Source organism: Hippopotamus amphibius, chromosome 5, assembly GCF_030028045.1.
Source record: "Hippopotamus amphibius kiboko isolate mHipAmp2 chromosome 5, mHipAmp2.hap2, whole genome shotgun sequence".
In the NCBI taxonomy this organism is placed as follows: domain Eukaryota; kingdom Metazoa; phylum Chordata; class Mammalia; order Artiodactyla; family Hippopotamidae; genus Hippopotamus; species Hippopotamus amphibius.
In genome coordinates, this window is record NC_080190.1 from 148,718,767 (window position 1) to 148,738,926 (window position 20,160).

Consider the following 20,160-nt stretch of genomic DNA (forward strand, 5'->3'; position numbering starts at 1 on the left):
TGGGTATGAGAATCCTGTAAGGCTCCTACTGACCATATATTTTTCCTGGACATTGTAATAGTAAGAAGTGACTTTAAATTTGTAGTTGACTGGCCTGCAGCTTCTATCTAAGTGACAAAAGCTTTGTTTCAAAAGAGCAATTGAGTTCAATGATCTAGGCAATTTCTTACACTTCTTGATGGGATTGTAAATTGGATAAATCTCTCTGGAAAGCAATTTAGAAACATGTATCATCAGGAGCTTCAAAAAGTTCATGTCCTCTGACTTAGTGATTCCTCTTCTGGGGATCTAGTCTAGAAACTAATCAGAGATGCAGCCAAAGACTGGTATACAAACATGTTTATTACAATGATATTTGTAAAGAAAAAAATGGGGGTAGGGGAGACAATTTGAATATCCAGCCTTAGAGAAATGATTAAATAGACTTCAGGACAAAAAAATAATGTAATAAAAATTACACAACTCTTAAAAATCATGATGTTGAAGAATATTTAGTTGCATAAGAAAATTCCTAAAATACAGTTGGCTAAAAACATTGGATAAAAAATGACATATATTCTATGTTTACTATTTCATTAAAACTCATGTAAGATACTAGAGAAAAAAAGCCTAAATTTTCACAGTAATTTCTCTGGATGTCATGGATGGTTTAAAACAAACTCTTTGTGTTTGCTATTTTTTTTCTAGAATTAGGATGAAATATTTAAAATAAGCCAAAAAATATCTTTTAAAAGTTTTGTTTGAAGCATTATTCTTCAAAGTTTTAGGAAGCATCCAATATGATTTTAAAGTAAAACTATTCTTTTCTTAAGTGTACTCTTTTTTAAGTTTGATCAATTATATGGCCTTTTAATACTGTTAATACACCAAAGCAATTAATTATAAACATAATCTTTTAAAAGAGATTTTTGAATTTAGATTTTAATGGTGTTTCTGTTTTATTGGATATAAAGATATTCAATATTTAGAAATTTTTTTTAACAAAGCTTGGGATCATTTATTACTTTGGTTAGATACTAAATTTCCCCATGGCATCTGCTCACTTGGCTTACATTTCTGCCACAAAACCAGTGAGTGAAATCCTCCCCAGCTGTGATTTATGATCTGTTTATATACAATCTGCCAGACCACACTGCCATAAAGCCTGAAAGATTTTCAGGTAAAAGGAAAGTGAGGTGATATAGCCTATCCCAGACTTCCCTATGTTACACCATTTAAATCTTAGTAAACTACAAAATTGATCTTGGATATAAAAGAATCAGAATAGTTTAAAACAAACCCAGATCTGAGTTTTTGAAACATATTTTGTCCTTCAGTGCTGAATTCAAGTTTTTAATATGTTCTTGGAAGAAAATTTAATGAAATACAAGGATCTTTAATTGAAGAATAAAAGAGCTGATGTGAGAAAATTATTTTTAAAGCATGCTTTATATCATTTCTCAAAATGTATACATATGGTTTAAAAAAACTGAGTAGACAAAAATGAAACTATGTTTTCTATATTAGTAAAATTTTGTGATTAAATTGTATATTTTTTTAACAGGAAAATGACTACATAATCTAATACATGTAACTTTCTTGCAAAATACTTGGTGGAAAGGCAAGAGTTTATACTCTCTCATAATCAATAAATTAGTTATTTGGGATTGTGATTTTTAAATCAGTCTCCTCTGGGTTTGGTGAATGGGAATCAATGTGAACCAATCTCCTAAAGTTTGACAACACTGAATTTCTAAACCTGCAAAGCTTACAACTGAATTCTGGATTTCGCTCATGTCCAAGAGTAGGAAGGGTTTGGGCTCTGTGCTATCACTTGACCCTTTCTACTCATGTATTTTCTTCCATCATTCTCTGTCCAGACCATGACTTACTCTAGAATACTAACTACACATATTTTATTCATCTCTAATATCCCCTATGAACAATGTTTTCCTCCTTTCTCATACTACCAAAATTAGTCCTCTCATTGTCTCTAATCCTGTGCGTCTCAGCCACTCATCCCCGGCCACTGATATTATACCTAAAATGACCACCAGGCTGTGTTATTCCCCTGCTTCAACAGCTTCATTAGATACATGATAACATTTCAACCTCCTGCTTATCTTTCAGTTTACAGAATATTGCAATCATCACTCATCTCCCTAGGCTAAATTTGATCCTTCCATTATTCTCTCTCATAGCACCCTATTTTCTTCTCACTCTTCACTCCCATTAGCAGAATTTGAGGTATTAAGTGTGTGTATGTGTGTGTGTGTTTGTTTGAGTGTATTCAACTATATTTACATGGTTACTCAAAATATTTAATCAATATGACATGGGCATAGACCAGTCAGAATTGATGTTAGGCTAGATATTACTCCTTTAGTTACTGAGGGAAAGGGCTGGGGGAAGGTCTAGGTGGCCAGAAAAATGTGGGATTGTCCAGGAGATTGCCAACAGCCCAAAAATATTTCAAAATTCTAACAAGTGGATTGGCTGCACCAGTTTGAACCAGGTGGCTATTATCCCTACACTGTCTGACTATTCAACTAGGGTATATGCTAATAGAATCAATTAAGCATTTCTGTTTCTTTGGACATCAGATATCGTCAGGCTAGAAAGTGTCTCTCTGAAGCTAAGTGGGATTAAGCATCTTTGAATTGATATAAATGTGGCATAGAAACCCTTCCATAATCTGGTCTCTGTCTGTTTCTCTGGTTTCAAGCATATTAGTTTCTGAGTAGTGCTTTGCTTGTCACCCAGAGAGAAAGTCATGCAGTTCCTTTCAGAAGCCATGTACTGTACGTCTATGCCTTTGCCTGTGTCATTTTCTCTGGCTAGAATATTGTTCTTGGAGTGGCTCACACATACCATATCATCAGATAAATGTTTCTGACACTGTGACCCCCATCTCCCAAATTTGCCACCAGCCTGCCTTAGGTGTTTTTCATCTGTTTTTCCTTAACAACCTCACAAACACCTATTAGAGCAGTTTTCACATTCTTTTAAAATAAACTCTTCAATTATGCAATTCCTTTCTTATGCCCTCCTAAAAGGCAAGAACCACTGTTTACATAACCTCTATACTCAGATTCTAGTTCAAGGCTGAGTGTATACTACTGTTTGAATAAATAATTGATCCAACTAGTGAATAATTGCCACTTACAAGCAATATAGTACAGATATCAACCCACAATGAAGTTGGATTAATAATAGAATATTTCTATGAATTTAGAGATGGTGGACAGGAGAAAGGGATGAGGAAAAAGGAAAAGGAAGTCACTAAGTTTCTGTACCTTAAAACTAAACACAGCAAAGATATTAACTTGAAAATCAAATCATTCCACAGATGAATTTTGTTTGGACCATACTGTTTTTAAACATTTTGGAATTTAACTGTTTGCAAGAAGGCATAAATCTTTAGTTTGCTGTGGTACCACCATTTCTTACTGACTATGCCCACACCCTGATCTCATTTATGTTATCTGCCATTATGTTAATGCTTTTAATTTGAATTTTAATTGGTAACCTCTGTTACAATGAAATTAATATTATACTAGATTAAAAAACATACATTATATAAGAGGCTGTTAAGAGAAGCAATATGGCAGATGAAACTCTGATATTTAGTTTGGCATTTCAATACATAATACCGCCTTAATAATTGGAAAACATTCCAGTTACACATCTGTTTTAGAGTTTCACTTTCTCAGCAAAAGCAGCTAGGTTGAAATATTGAGTCTGTATCAACTAAGAGAATACCAGTTAAATTCCTTTTAACTTAGGGACTGGGACAACACTTCTACAGTGTGTGATGTATGCCATGTGTTTGTATACTAACCACAAAATAAACACTATCAATCCTTTAACTTATCGGAAATACAACTTACTGAGTTTTCAAATGAATGAATTATTTCAAACTTCTGTTTTGTTAGGCCTAAAGCACATAAATCAAATCACATGAGTCACCAAAACAGAAAAAAAAATAAACGTTTGTATTTTAATTGTAATCAGCACTGGATTTGCAGTGTTAAACAATTAGAGATCATTATACTATCCTGAAATAACAGTAGGAGAGTGTCAAAAATGATGAGTATTCCATGTTTACAAAAGACTCTGCCTGTGGCATGCTGTGTGCTTTTGTGAATCATTTATCCTCTAGCTTTAATCTGTCATAGTATGAAATATTACAAATGTGATTCTGCATGACAGAATAATGAAACACTAAAAAAGTCTGTATTTAATGACTTCTCCATAAAAAGTTTTTCAGAAATAGTTATGCATACCTATATGGAACTGTACTGTTTTTTTTTCTTCTTTCCATTATTTCAAATATTCTCTCATTTCAAGTTCTTAAGGGAAGACCACCAATTTTAAAGTAAATTTTCTTTAAAAAATTTTTTTCTTTTAAAAAGTTTTATCGAGATATGTTTATATATATAATAAACTGCATATATTTAAAGTGTACAATCTGATTTTTTTTCTTATTAGTCATCTGTTTTATACATATTAATGTATATATGGAACTCACAATCTCCCAGTTCATCCCACCCCAACCCCCCCTCACTTCTCCCCCTTGGTGTCCATATGTTTCTTCTCTACATCTGTGTCTCTGGTTCTGCCTTGCAAACCAGTTGACCTGTACTATTTTTCTAGAAAAATATATGTGTTAATATACGACATTTATTTTTTTCTTTCTGGCTGAGTAATATTCTATTGTATATATGTACCACATCTTCTTTATCCATTCATCTGTCAGTGGACATTTAGGTTGCTTCCAGAATCTAGCTATTATAGATAGTGCTGCAATGAACATTGGGGTGCATGTGTCTTTTTGAATTATGGTTTTCTCTGGGCATATGCCCAGTAGTGGGATTACTGGGTCACATGGTAATTCTACTTTTAGTTTTTTAAAAACTACTGTTCTCCACAGGGACTGTATCAATTTACATTCCCACCAAAAGTGTAGGAGGGTTCCCTTTTCTCCACACCCTCTCCAGCATTCATTGTTTGTAGACATTCTGATGATGCCCATTCTAACCAGTATGAGGTGATACCTCATTGTAATTTTGATTTGCATTTCTCTAATAAGTAGTGATGTTGAGCAGCTTTTCATGTGCCTCTTGGCTACCTGCATGTCTTCTTTGGAGAAATGCCTATTTAGGTCTTCTGCCCATCTTTTGATTGTTTTTTTTTTTTTTTTTTTTGATATTGAGCTGCATGAACTGTTCATATATTTTGGAGATTAACCCTTTGTCTATTGATTCATTTGCAAACATTTTCTCCCATTCTGAGGATTGTCTTCTCCTCTTGTTTAGTTTCCTTTGCTGGGCAAACTTATTTCATTAGGTCTCACTTGTTTATTTTTGTTTTTATTTTCATTACTCTAGGAGGTGGGCCAAAAAAGATCTTGCTGTAATTTATGTCAAAGAGTATTCTTCCTATGTTTTCCTCTAGGAATTTTATAGTGTCTGGCCTTACACTTAGGTCTTTAATTCATTTTGAGTTTACTTTTGTGTATGGTATTAGGGAGTGTTCTAATTTCATTCTTTTACATGTAGCTGTCCAGTTTTCCCAGCTTCTTGAAGAGACTGTCTTTTCTACATTGTATATCCTTGCCTCCATTGCTGTAGATTAGTTGACCATAGGTGCATGGGTTTATTTCTGGGCTTTCTATCTGTTCCATTGATCTATATTTCTGTCTTTGTGCCAGTACCATACTGTCTTGATTACTGTAGCTTTGTAGTATAATTTGAAGTCAGGGTGTCTGATTCCTCCAGCTCCATTTTTTTTTCCCTTCAAGGGTGCTTTGGCTATTTGGGGTCTTTTGTGTCTCCATACAAATTTTAGTATTTTTTGTTTTAGTTCTGTAAAAAATGCCATTTGTAACTTGATAGGAATTGCATTGAATCTGTAAATTGCTTTGGGTAGTACAGTCATTTTCACAATATTGATTCTTCCAATCCAAGGACAAGGTATTTCTATCTGTTTGTGTCATCTTTGCTTTCTTTCATCAGTGTCTTATAGTTTTCTGAGTACAGGTCTTTTATCTCCTTAGGCAGGTTTATTCCAAGGTATTTTATTCTTTTTGTTGCAATGGTGAATGGGATTGTTTCCTTAATTTTCTTTCTAATCTTTCATTGTTAGTGTAAGGGAATGCAAGAGATTTCTGTGTGTTAATTTTGTATCCTGCAACTTTACCAAATTCACTGATTAGCTCCAGTAGTTTTCTGGTGGTATCTTTAAGATTTTCTATGTACAGAATCAAGCCATCTGCAAACAGTGACAGTTTTACTTCTTATATGGATTCCTTTTATTTCTTTTTCTTCTCTGATTGCTGTGGCAAGGACTTCCAAAACTATGTTGAATAGTAGTGGCATGAGTGGACATCCTTGTCTTGTTCCTAATCTTAGAGGGAATGCTTTCAGTTTTTCACCATTGAGAATGATGTTTGCTGTGGGTTTGTCAATATATGGCCTTTATTATGTTGAGGTAGGTTCCCTCTATGCCTACAGTAAATTTTCTAGGTAATATTTTCTCTCTGCATTATGAATATTCAACTTCATCAAAGGACTTACTTTGTACCCAAATATCAGTAGGGGAATAGGGTAAGAAATTAATTTCCTAATATTTGTAGTGAATGAAAAATGAAAATGCCCTCAAAGTACTTATGGAACTTTAATGATAGAAGTGACAAAGGTAAAGATGACCATTCTGATACATTAAAAAAACAAAAGAAGAAAAAATACAAAAGAAGAATGTAGCATGTCATTGGTATATAATGTATCTTACTTCTTCAGGAACATAAAAGATTCAGAATTTATGTTAAATGTTTAGTGATCTTTAGGATTTACTGAAATTACACAAATCCATGTAGTTCTATGAGCAGACTTTTGAATTTCAGAAAAGTCAGTAGTACTTTCCTCTACTTCATTTCTCTAGCTGCCAGTAACATACTCATTGAATTTATAAGTAAATTTCACATATTTTTTTGAACTGGGAAGGTCCTTGGAGACCACTGTATCAAAGTTTTTCATCTTATATATCAAGGAAATGAGGCCCAGAAAACTCAAACAACTTGCTCAATGCTATATGGCCAATTAAAGGCAGATAAAGGACTATAATCCAGACCTTTAGACTCTCAATGCAGCTTATTTTCCACTATTTCACAAGAACTGTTGATTCTTCTCTTCATCAGTTAATTATTGTTACCATCATTGACTTTAAGACTTTAAACCATACTTCAAAATAATCTTCAGCAAGATGATGCCAACTGGTATTAAACACCTGATGGGGCAACCACTGAACTTATCATTTTGGTAAAACAAAGCATAAAATAAAAGCGAACACGAATGGGACAAATAATAATAGGGTGAAACATCATAACTACACTTTAAATAAATTGTTGTAAAATGTTTAGCCTGATGTTCCTGTGCTATGTTTTTCAAAGTTTTCTTTTGAATTATTAAGCATAATTTACTTCCTATAACTGATTTTAAAAATAAAATAAATGTTAAACATCAACATTGACACCCATTACATGGTGAATGAAAATATATATGTATCATAATGACCTAATACACCTTTTGACAGTTATTTTGAAAATTCAGCTAATAATTTTCTAGAACATATTACAGTCATTGTCTTGGAGTCTAAAAGGAAATAATCTTGTTTAAAGTGGAGAAAGAATATAATAGCAATAGAAAGTTATTATATACATAATATATATCAACATATAAGATATTATACAATTTATAAATTACAGCTTTATAAATTACAGGTTACATTAAAGGCCCTGAAACCATGTTCTGATGTTTGACTGCTAATAGCTTTCAAGCCCCGCCACTCCCCTTCCCTTTAGGCCTCATAGAGGGGCAAGCTGATTAGAAAGCCTTAGTTCTTCCTCTGCTAGGGCACTAGTAGAAAATTCAAACCATGAGTGCACTCATCTAAACACACAAACCCTCACCCCACTACCACCCTGTAACCACAGTAAAACCCCAAAAGTCAATGAACTTTCCCTGCTCTCTTATGCCATTCTGGACCTGTTCAGGAGGCTGCCCTGCTCTCCCAAGAAAGCCTCATGTGAATAATGAAAGTCTTCATATTCCTTTGGTGTTTGTGTGGAACCATCAGTCTCAAAATCCAAACCAACTAGAGGGTAACCACAGCAATGGATGCAGTAAAGACGGTATCTAGGCAATGACTACCAGACTCTTTCTTTTTTTGCTTTGAGTTAGTAACTGGCTCTGTCACCTGCTAGCAATCTTGTTTTTTGAGCTACCCTGTTTTGTGCTACATTTGCTGAGTTCCAATGAATCTTTATCATAAATTTAATCAAACTACATCAGAAGTTTTCATAATTGACATTTAGAAAGAAGAGTTAGGGCCCTCCTCAAAGTGACTCTGGGTTGTGTACTTTAGTGTGGACTTATATATGTGCCTCAGGTTGAAGTGCATATTTGATTCCACCATAAACTATGACTAATGCTCAGTTCAAAGAAATGACTCTTACTCTGTGATTGTTGGTTGTGGGTCTCAACCAGGCAATGGCCCTTCTTCTATAGAGTTCTCAGGGAAAATATGGATATTCCTGTGAAATATATGGTCCTGTTGGATGGCCAACTGTGTGGCAGAGCAGTTACCATGTGGCATGCTGAGGTCTACACTCCTAAAAGCAGATGATTCACTGCTCTATAAAAATGCTTTTGCTATTATTGGTACCCAGGGTTCTTTGCAACAAAGATCTTGATCCTCAAGCTTAAAGAATAAAATATTTATGGCACCCATGTGGCACAACTAAGGAGGTAATTTAAACCTTACTTAAACTCCTGATCCTTAAACACTATAAAGCAAGAATTGTTATGATAGAGGCCCCTAACCCTGGTGTTACAGATTTGACCCTTTTGAAGAAGAAACTTATAAATATGAGCAAAGAGATCTCCCCTCCTCCAAAGTATATCCAGTAACTAATAAACAAACAAGTAAACTAGTTGAGAGGGAGGTCCACAATTTGACTCAATTAGAAACCTAAATTTTACTACAATCATTTATAAAGTGAAAACATAAAATGTCTCAAAATTGGCTTTTGCACCTCTACAACATGAGTTTTGAATTACCTTTAATATTTACTAAGATGCAGCAACTGGCAAACCTTCATGGCCTTAATCAAAAGAGAGGCTCAAATTATAGTTATTCCTGGTGATCCCACTGAATTTAAATAAGGAGGGCACACCCTATAATCTAAAGGAGTTATGAAATATAAAGTAGTGGACAAATAAGTATGATTCATCTTAATCATCAGAACTACCGCACTGCCTAAATATCCCACAGTGGTCATGGAAGAAGCTCTAACCAAAAACGTAATAAATTAAACTATATCTTTGGCATTTACAACAGGCTAACAAATTGAGATTCCATGGACTTTTCCTCACAATTAAAATAGTTAATATGGTTCAGTGTATATTAAAACAGAGTCTTCAAAGATTGAAGCCCATTGTAAAAGACATTTAGAGAAGGGGTATTTATCTTGCCCACTTCTCCATTTAATAGCCAATTTGGCTGTTTTTAATCCCGGGAAAAATGAATGGTACCTCACAGTAGCTTATTGCAACCTTAATTCTGCTCTTCCATCCATTAAGGGCCCCCTATTAATATCTAAATTACTGGCCCTATCCAATCACTAGCTGGTAATATTTTACTACTATTGATTTGGCTCATATAGTCTGTTTAATGCCAATTTCAAAAGCCACTCAGCTATAGTTTGCCTTCAACTTTGATGGGATATGCTTTTTACTTTCTATTTTGAAGGGACAGATTTACCTGGCTACCCATGAAGTCTTCAACAGCCTAGCCACTGCATACTGTCTTTGTAGGCAAGATGGTAACTGCATCCAACTTTCTCCAGAAACATAGATGACACCACATCTTCCTTCAAGGAGATTCATTTGCCACAATCATTCGAGACAAACAAATACAAAAGAGCTTACAAAAAGGGGGAGATTTCATCTCCCTACACATGATAGAAGGCCATGTCACCTTAATTAAATCCTGAGAAATTAACTGCTCAGTCAAAAGCCACTCCTTCCTTGATACCATTAAGAAACAACTATTGACCCTCACAGCATCACAATGTTAAAACCAGCTCAAAATCTTATAGTAATTTCTGAATTTGAGGGCAACATATTTTTCATTTATAATTTTACTTAAGCCCATTTATCCTGTTACTAGTAAACTGGCCCACCTTGAATGGGGCCTCCTACAAAAAAGTCTCTAGGATCTTTCCACATTTTAATACAACTGGTGCTGCCCCCACCCCCCACACCCCCCCCCCAAGACTCCTTCACTGTAAAGGCTTTAGCAACTTCCTCTCATACCTCTTGTAGTCGCTGGACCACCCATAACAGCCATAAGTTGCCCATGGACTTCTGATGCAAGACATTCCCTCCCGAAGCCCTTTGCCATATGCCATCACAGCGGCAATGCTGCATACTGGGATCTCCTGGAAAGAGAGGCTCTCACATTCTCTGAGACCATGGCCCTCTTTTTCCAGCTGCTCATTATGCCTTTGATCATGGAATTAGTACCCTGTAAGTTTCGTATGGCCACTAAAGCCTCCTTGCTAAAGTGGAAATGATACCTATATATTATAGCCAAACCTAGGCCCTCTGGAGTATCCCACCTGCATGAGGATGTGGCCATCCCTGCCCTTAGTTCCTTGACAGATGCCAAGGCAGTCACTACTCTTCTGAGCCCCTTCGTACCAGAAGAGCTTCTTGGGATCTTGAGTGAATAGCAAAGAAAGTTTGTACATGTTACAGACAGTATGGCCACCATCCTCACACATGATTGAACTCCCTGGAGAGCTGTTGCTTTAAATACCTTAACTAAGACACCTCTGATAAAAGACTCAATGATTAGTACAACTGCCCAAATTTTGGGCAATCATCTTTACACTAACTGCCCTTGTCAACAATCAGTCCAGCTGAACATTTTTATAGACCTTTGGGCCACTGCCAATTGTCTGACCATGTGGTCCAAGGTTCCTCTTTATGGGTAAAAATTTCTAGGAATCTTGTCTCAGACATAACCAAAATATAAATCAATGCCACATGAGTATCTACACATACTAACGCCACAAAACAAGGCCTCACCAAGATGCTCCATACCCTCTATAGAGTTCTAGAGTTCTAGTCATTATTGATAGTGATCAAGGCACTCATTTCACTTCTCACCACATTGCTGAGCTCTGGAACAAGGTATTCAATGAATTTTCATCTCCTTTACTAAATGGATGCAGGCCTCACAAAGTGCCATTGTAGCTTTAAATAAGTTCAAATCTGGCACATTTCACTCAGCCAAACACTAAGAGTAAATTGTGATGAAGGCTGATCCATCTTTGATCTTTAACTGCTAACATGTTTCAAGCTCTCCTGCATCCCCTAGGTTCCCTTTTGCCTGATATCTGGGGCAAGCTGACAAGAAAGCCTGTGTGCATTCTCCTTTATAACCAATGGGAAGTTCAAACCTCACAAGCCCTGACCAGCATGTGGGAGCTTTCACTCCAACACCATCCCTATAAAACCCAAAGCCAGTTGGCTTTCTTTGCTCCCTTAAGCAATTTTGGATCTGCTTGGATCCAGTTTTGGATACTGTCCTGCTCTTCTCAGAAAGCCTCATTATATGAGTGATAACATCTTTTTGCACCCTCTTGGTGCTTGTGTGGTATCATGAGTTCTTGACATCTGACCCAGATTTGAACATGGGATCCTATTCTATCTGGTGACCAAACATGACTTCAAACCTAATTACATAAATAGTAACCAAATAATTAAATAATATAATTATAAATACATATGATAACTACATTTTTCTTATGCTAAAATGTTAGGCTCAAAAAAATGTTTCCTTTCTTACAGGCACACAATTAACACAGTCATTTCTGCATATTGACATTAACACAATCACCAATTTAAAAAAGGTAAAAGAGCTCCCTTTTCTTTTCAATTGCTCCATATCTAAGAAGTGATGATAAATAGTAAATACAAATTTTGAATAAACACACATTTTGTGAACATTATATGTCATTGTTAGATAAGTAAATTCAATGTTTAGAAAAGACTAATCATTGAATTTGATGCAACTGTAGTGTTAAAAATATAAATAGTCTTTACTGAGTGTAAGAGTTCATTCAGGTTACTGAAAACTTCACACCAGGAAAAAATAGAATGCCAATAAAGTGATTTAGTGACCTAATGAGAATATAAAAAGAGTCTCAAAACAATTTTGTCACTAAAATATGGTAAAAATTAGTGACAATAAATTACTGAATTATGTATAAAAATAGGTAACAACAATTTTAAGTTATGTAAACAATACTGAATAAAACAGGTCATTTGAAAACACCAAGGTATAAGATTAAAAGGCAAATGGTTGATGACAAGGGATTAATCTCTAAAATATACAAACAGCTCATGTAGCTCTATGTTAAGAAAACAAACAGCCCAATCAAAAAATGGGCAGAAGATCTGTATAGACATTTCTCCAAAGAAGACATACAGATGGCCAAAAAACACATGAAAAGCTGCTAAACATCACTAATTATTAGAGAAATACAAATCAAAACTACAATGAGGTATCACCTCACACCAGTTAGGATGGGCATCATCAGAAAATCTACCAACAGTAAATGCTGGAGAGGGTGTGGAGAAAAGGGAACACTCTTGCACTGTTGGTGGGAATGTAAATTGATATAGCCACTATGGAAAACAGTATGGAGGTGCCTTGAAAAACTAAAAATAGAGTTACCATATGATCCAGCAATCCCACTACTGGACATATACCCAGAGAACACTATAATTCAAAAAGACACATGCACTCCAATGTTCATTGCAGCACTATTTATAATAGCCAGGACATGGAAGCAACCTAAATGTCCATCAACAGATGAATGGATAAAAAAGATGTGGTACATATATAAAATGGAATATTACTCAGCTGTAAAAGGCAATGAAACTGGGACATTTGTAGAGACATGGATGGACCTAGAGACTGTCATACAGAGTGAAGTGAGTCAGAAAGAGAAAAACAAATATCATATATTAACACATATATGCGGAATATAGAAAAATGGTACAAATCAACCTGTTTGCAAGGTAGAAATAGAGACACAGATGTAAACAAACATATGGACACCAAGTGGGGAAAGTGGGGAGGGTTGGGGGGGAATGAATTGGGAGATTGGGGTTGCCATATATACATTAATAATAAGAAAAAAATACCAAATTGTAAAAAAAAAAAAGTCACATGATGCAACTAAGAGCAGCCTAAATAAATAAATAAATAAATAAACAAATAAATAAATAAAATATTTCAAAAATAAGGAATAAAAAACATATTGTGCACTTAACACTTAGTTCAGGTAAACCAAGAGAAAATATATTCTTGTAAAGCCAGGTAGTGATAAGCTATATTGTTACAACGTTTGAAACAGAGTCTACGTGTGATAAACCATTTAAAAGAAAAAGTCTAAATAAATGTCAATGAATAAAAAAAAAATACAATGAGGCATCACCACACACTGGTCAGAATGACCACCATCAAAAAAATCTACAAATGATAAATGCTGGAGAGGGTGAGGAGAAAAGGGAACCCTCTTACACTGTCGGCAGCAATGTAAATTGGTACAACCACTATGGAGAACAGTATGGAGGTTCCTTAAAAAACTAATAATAGAACTATCATATGATCCAGCAATCCCACTCCTAAGGCATATATCCTAAGAAAACCATTCTAAAGATACATGTACCTCAATGTTCATTGCAGCAATATTTACAAAAGCCAAGACATGGAAGCAATGTAAATGTCCATCAGCGGAGGATGGATAAAGAAGATGTGGTACATATATACAATGGAATATTACTCAGCCATAAAAAAAGAATGAAATAATGCCATTTGCAGCAACATGGATGGGCCTAAAGATTATCATACTAAGTGAAGTAAGTCAGACAGAGAAAAAAAAATATCATACGATATCACTCATATGTGGAATCTAACTTTTAAAATGATGCAAATGAACTTATTTACAAAACAGAAACAGTGACAAATTTTGAAAACAAACTTATGGTTACCAAAGGGGAAACATGGGAGAGGGAAAAATTAGGGGCTTGGAATTAACATATACACACTACTACATATAAAACAGATAATCAACAAGGACCTACTGTATAGCACAGGGAACTCTACTCAACATTCTGTATTAACCTATATGGAAAAAGGATCTGAAAAAGAATGAATATATGTATATGTATAACTGAATCACTTTGCTGTACATCTGAAACTATCACAACATTGTAAATCAACTATATGCCAAGAAAATTTTTTAAAAAGGTGAACAGTTGAATATATGTCTGAGTTTTAAAGGAGAATATACACAGAGCAAAAGAATGGCTATCAATTTTAACATAAATTATGAGACTAGTTACTTAACCTTTCATATGCAGGTCAAAACTATATTGATGCACCTTAAAAAGTCCATATATACATATATATACACATATATACATTTATATATAATGTGTATAGTTTCCATCCATTTTGCTTTTTCCTTCCAAATTCTAAAGAGACTTAAATTTTTAAAGATTACTTTTTATAGAGTAACAGTTTATACAGAAATGAGAAAGATATATTGCAAAAATAAACTGCATTTATCAATCATTATGTAATTTCCTAAGTTTATAAGATGGAAAAGAAGTACTAAATTTAATGGCTATAGTAAGAATTAATGAGATAGTTGTTAACAGATCATGATCAGTTTTTAATGTAATATTACAATAAAGTTTGAAATTCATTAAAAAAAACTATAACCCCATATTGTAGGCAATGTCATAGGGAAAGATGTTTCTAGATTGACTGGAGCAAAAATACTACAGTGGGAGATAGGAAAGAGAATGGTTGCTAATAAGAAACAAATATAAAATACGTAGAAGTAGGAGAAAAATTTAAGGCGATGACAGCTAATTTAAAGATAAAACTGTGACTTCGCTGGTGGCACAGTGGTTAAGAATCTGCCTGCCAATGCAGGGGACATGGGTTCGATCTCTGGTCTGGTAAGATCCCACATACCACAGAGTAACTAAGCCCATGTGCCACAACTACTGAGCCTGTGTGCTGCTACTATTGAAGCCCATGCGCCTACAGCCTATGCTCCATGACAAGAGAAGCCACTGCAGTGAGAAGCCCGACTGCAACAGGCTTGCCACAACTACAGAAAGCCCTCTAGCAGCAATGAAGACCCAATGCAGCAAAAAAATAATAAATTAAAAAAAAAGATAAAAAAAACAACAATCCTCTCCTACAGCAATACACAAGAGGTTTTAGTCACTATGCCCTTTGTACAGAGTAGACTAGACTAACAATAACTGTGTAATTTAGGGATTCATGAATTTGAAACCTATGCAATCAAGAGTCTACACCACCAACAAAAGATATAAGAGAAATCATCTTAAAGCGGAAATCTAAGAAGCAAAACCTGAGGAGGTTTTCATACACACTTCTAAGATCCCACTGTGAAAGCTAATCTTGGGAAAGAGTAAGCTTTGTATCTTAACAAATATGGATTCAGAATGGGTCTTTTAGGAGGTGAGACTATGCGAGGTTAAACGCAAAGTTAAATCACCATACACTATCCTGGATTTCCTCAAGGTAATTTACAGGTTGGAATTCTCCAAGAAATCTAAATGTTAATTTACATTCTACACAGTTAATTTTTGATACATACTTTACAATTTATGTTAGGATTTTCTACATAAAACCATTAGTTACTATAGTCTATCCTATGTAGGGTGTTGAATAGTGTCCCCCAATATTCATGTCCACCCAGAGGCTCAGAACATCATTGCCTTTGGAAACAGGATCTCTGCAGATGTAACTAAGATTAAAATAAGATCATGGATTAGGGTGGGCCCTAAATCCTACAACTGGTGTTTCTATAAGAGGACAGAGATACATACAAAAACAGAGACATACAAACAAGAAAAAAGGTAAATACAGAGGCAGAGATCAGATTAATGCAGCTGTAAACCACAGAACTTCAAGGATTAGCCATTAAAGCTAGGAAGAAGCAAGGAAGGACTCTTCCCTGGGGTATGCAGAAGCAGTGCGATACTACCGATACCTTGATTTCATCTAGCCTTCAGAACTGTGAGAGAATAAATCTCTGTTGTTTTAAGCCACTAAATTTGTGGTACTTTGTTATGGCAACCCTAGGACATTAATACATTTCTTTTACAGATACTTTTCAGAATGTAAAGAGTGGGTGATAGGAGAAGGGGAGAAGGGGAGGGAGATCAGGAAGTGATAATTTCAAAAGGCAATATTCCATGTGAAGCTAATTCAGGTACAATAATACTCATTATGAATCATTTCTCCTGAATTATAGTTTAAAGAGGCCCTCCAGGTTTTTTAAATCCCATCTTCTTAAATTGCTTCAAGCATCTTGCTTTACCAATTGGTCCATCTAAAATCTTCAATTTTACCCTCTCTACTATCTTTCTCTTGGGCTTTAAAATAAAAACTCCATTATATTCTATCCCAAGAGAAACCTGACAAAAATAAACATTAGCCTCTGACTAGTAGGCTACTTTGGCTATCACCCTAGCTCTTTCTGTTTTATCTCAGCCAAGATTATTGAAATAGAAGTCCACAATATTTATTCCCCAATTTTACTAACCACCCCCTCCCTGCAATATGATTTTGGCCCCTACACTATAGGTAAAAATACATAATAAAAATATTTTCCCTCTAACAATGTCAACAGTTCTCTTATATTCTAAAGCATCATACCTATACCAAATTCAAAATAAAATAAAATTTATGTGCCATGTTTCTGGCACTTAAAAATAATGCATGAAGACTTTAGCAACCAAACCATCAGGGGAAACAACTTATAATAAAAAAGTGAAAGATGAATAAAAATTAAAACTTATTAATAGATAAAGTAGGGTATTTTTTTTTTTTTTTTGGCTGTGCAATGTGGTATATGGGATCTTAGTTCCCTGACAAGGGATTGAACTCCTACTCCCTGCAGTGGAAGTGTGGAATCTTAAACCACTGGACAGCCAGGGAAGTCCCAAGTAGGGTGTTTTTACATCAAATCCAAGTGAAATAGTTTAATTGTTAAAAGAAAGACAGCAAAATATTAATAACTGATCCATAATTGTTATTTTTCTAAGTATTTAAAACAACTTGAATCCTGCAGAATGAATATTACCAAAGTAACCCTAACATCTGAAGTTGAAATGAAATCCAATGATGCTGATGAAAGTATTATGAATTGATGATTCCCCTTTCTAGAAAAACTGAAAGATAGGAATTCACTGACAAAATAGTGTTCACTCAATCAGCTAGTAAAATAGTCACATTATGCACACATTTATATGAATTCAAATCTACACTGGGCAAAAATAAGTAAATGAAAGTATTTTGGTACTGGATGACCTGTAAGAAACCAAACTAGCTTATCTGGTATTATCTCAACAGACTGTTATCTTTCTAACACTGAAGGAAAAATGTCCTGTTAGAATTATTGAGACAATATGGCTTATACAAAATCATGTAGATGATCTTCTATGGTTGGTTTAAGGTATTTCATGGGTAATGTTGATTATATGTGATTTTCTCCTTACATAATGACTTTAGCATCTTAACCCTTGTAAAAAAAAACCGCAATCCCAATACATGAACTGAGTGTATTGATATTGGATGGATATTATGCTAAATGATTTTAAAAATTAAATTCTAAGAGTGTCAGCATATAGAAGATATAGAAGAAGAAATGATTATATTTTGGGATAAATGACAGGAAAAGGGAAAAAGTGAGAAGTGATATGCTATGGAGTGATACCAAAAAGTCATAAAACATAGCTCAAATTGGCAACAGAAGGAAATTATGGCAAAGTGAGAATGAGAGGAAGAAGACACAAAATAGAAATTTGATTTGCAGAGATCCAGTAACTACTGCTTGCTTATCTCACATTAAAGAGGTAAAGGTAGGGATAGGAACAAATCTATGATGATCAGTAGTTTTTAATTCCTCTGCTCTGCTCCCAGAAAATTTTAAGTGATCAGTAGGTGGTTGGATATTCATTGGTGATGTAAAGCACAAAATATTTGTTTTCAAGCTTTAATTACATAATATAAATATTTTATTTTTAGTCATGCTACTCTAGGCAATCCAGTCATCTGGGACATTTTATTCCATCTTTTGGGGGCAACGGGAGTGCCTATGGATGTGAACACAAAAAGTGTGTCTGTATGTTCACCTGTGTGTGTGTATGACTTACTCTATGTTATTATACCAGTCACTTACATACATTTTATTCAGTTATAAAATAACCCTAAGAAATAGACATTTACCAGCTCTATTTCAGAGATAAGGAAAGTAAGACTCAGGCAGATGATATAATTAGTCCAAAGAAAAAGAGCAAATTGAGTTGTGTTCTGAATCCAGAAATCTGACACCAAAGCCGGCATTCTTAAACCCAACAGTACTAGTATGAACTATGTAAGATATAAATATTATATATATAATATAAATATACATATTCTCATTTACTACTAACAACAGCTCTGCTCCATAGACATAATGATTCCTGCTTTACAAATAGAGAAACTGAGTCTCAAAAAGATTATGTAACTTGTCCAAAGACAGATAGCTATGGTGTGACAAGCTGAAATTAGAATCCAGTCTGCTTGACTTTATATGTAGTTTGAAATAAAGAATGATGCAACATTTGTAGAAATAAAGTCAGTTTCCTTACGAATAGATCAAAGTGCATTTGACTTCCACAGATAATCCAAGAGAACTTGTTTAAAAAAATATTAGTGTTAAAAACCACTGATTATTAGTTGCATTATTTTTCACATTAAGAGAATTAAATTTAACTTACATTAACTCTGCTGAAATAAAGATTCCATTCCTTAGGAATCTTTTTAATTTAATTTAATTTTATTCAGTACTTTTTTCATCTCTTTTTGAACATACACACATACATAGGCTACTGTAAAACACCTCCAGGTGACAAACATGTTTATGTGTCAGAAAAGGAAATGCTTAATTTTCTTCTTTTCATTCCTTTCACTATATGACATCCTAAGAACAGAGTATAGCAGAACAAATTAATGGTTTCCACAGAGGACTCAGACAGCCATGCAGTCTTCTGGACTAGCATTGCTAGGATTCTGTCAGCAACCATGTAATATTTTTAGCAGCTGGGGACTATAAACCCCTCTAGCAAGGGAAGGACTCTCTTGGGCACAAAAGACAATAAAATAAAATAAATACGATTAAGTGGATGGCATTTTTCCTTCTAAACTGTCGTTCTCTTCACAGTCAAAGAGCTCAACTCTGATTTAACTGATCAATATACTAAGAAGAAGAAATAGTTTGTAGAAAAGAAATAGACACCTTGCTAATGCTGGCATCATCAGTTCTATTAAAGGTTAAAATAAAAGGTTTAGTTCTTCCCTTCTGATAACAATGTTCTCTTAAATAAGCTGAGAATCTTGGACTTGTTTCAGAAGAGAGAAAAGGAGGATATATAGGTAATACCTGGTTATAAGAAATTGGACTGGAAGCATCAGCTTATTTTATATATCAGCAGAAACATTAAGTCAAGATGTGATCCAAAAAACTTGATATGATAAAATCCATGTCCTTCTACTAAAATACTTTGTCATCCTAACTCAGACATTGATTTCATAGCAAATCCTTTACCATGTAACACAAAGCTGTAAATCTAAATTCTAGAAGTCTAAACTTTTAGCCTCTCTCCCATACTTTACTGCTCACTAAATTTCCTTTGCCTATCCAACCATAAACAGAGCTTAACCTGGGTTAGATCCAGCTGGATTTCAGATCCAAAACCTTTAGAAGCCAGGTAAGTGACTTCTAAGACTTGTGATCAGGGAGATGTAAAGGCAGCAAAGGACACATTGTCTCCTCAGTGCCAATGCAGAACAGATTGTCAAGTTGACAAGATGAGCTGAAATGCCCTTTGCTGTCTTTTTATATTCATTGCTGTCCCAAAAACTAGGTGCTTAAAACCAAAATCTTTTCTTTCTGGAAATGTGTTAACAAAGTATAAAATTGATATGATTGTTTTGTACATATTTTTGTCATTA

At 34.6% G+C, this 20,160-nt stretch overlaps 1 protein-coding gene across 2 annotated transcripts in view; it reads right to left on the reverse strand.

Moving 5' to 3' along the window:
* The window catches only part of CSMD3 (CUB and Sushi multiple domains 3), a 1,219,369-nt gene that overhangs the window by 198,085 nt on the left and 1,001,124 nt on the right, over positions 1–20,160 (reverse strand). The window lies entirely within an intron of this gene.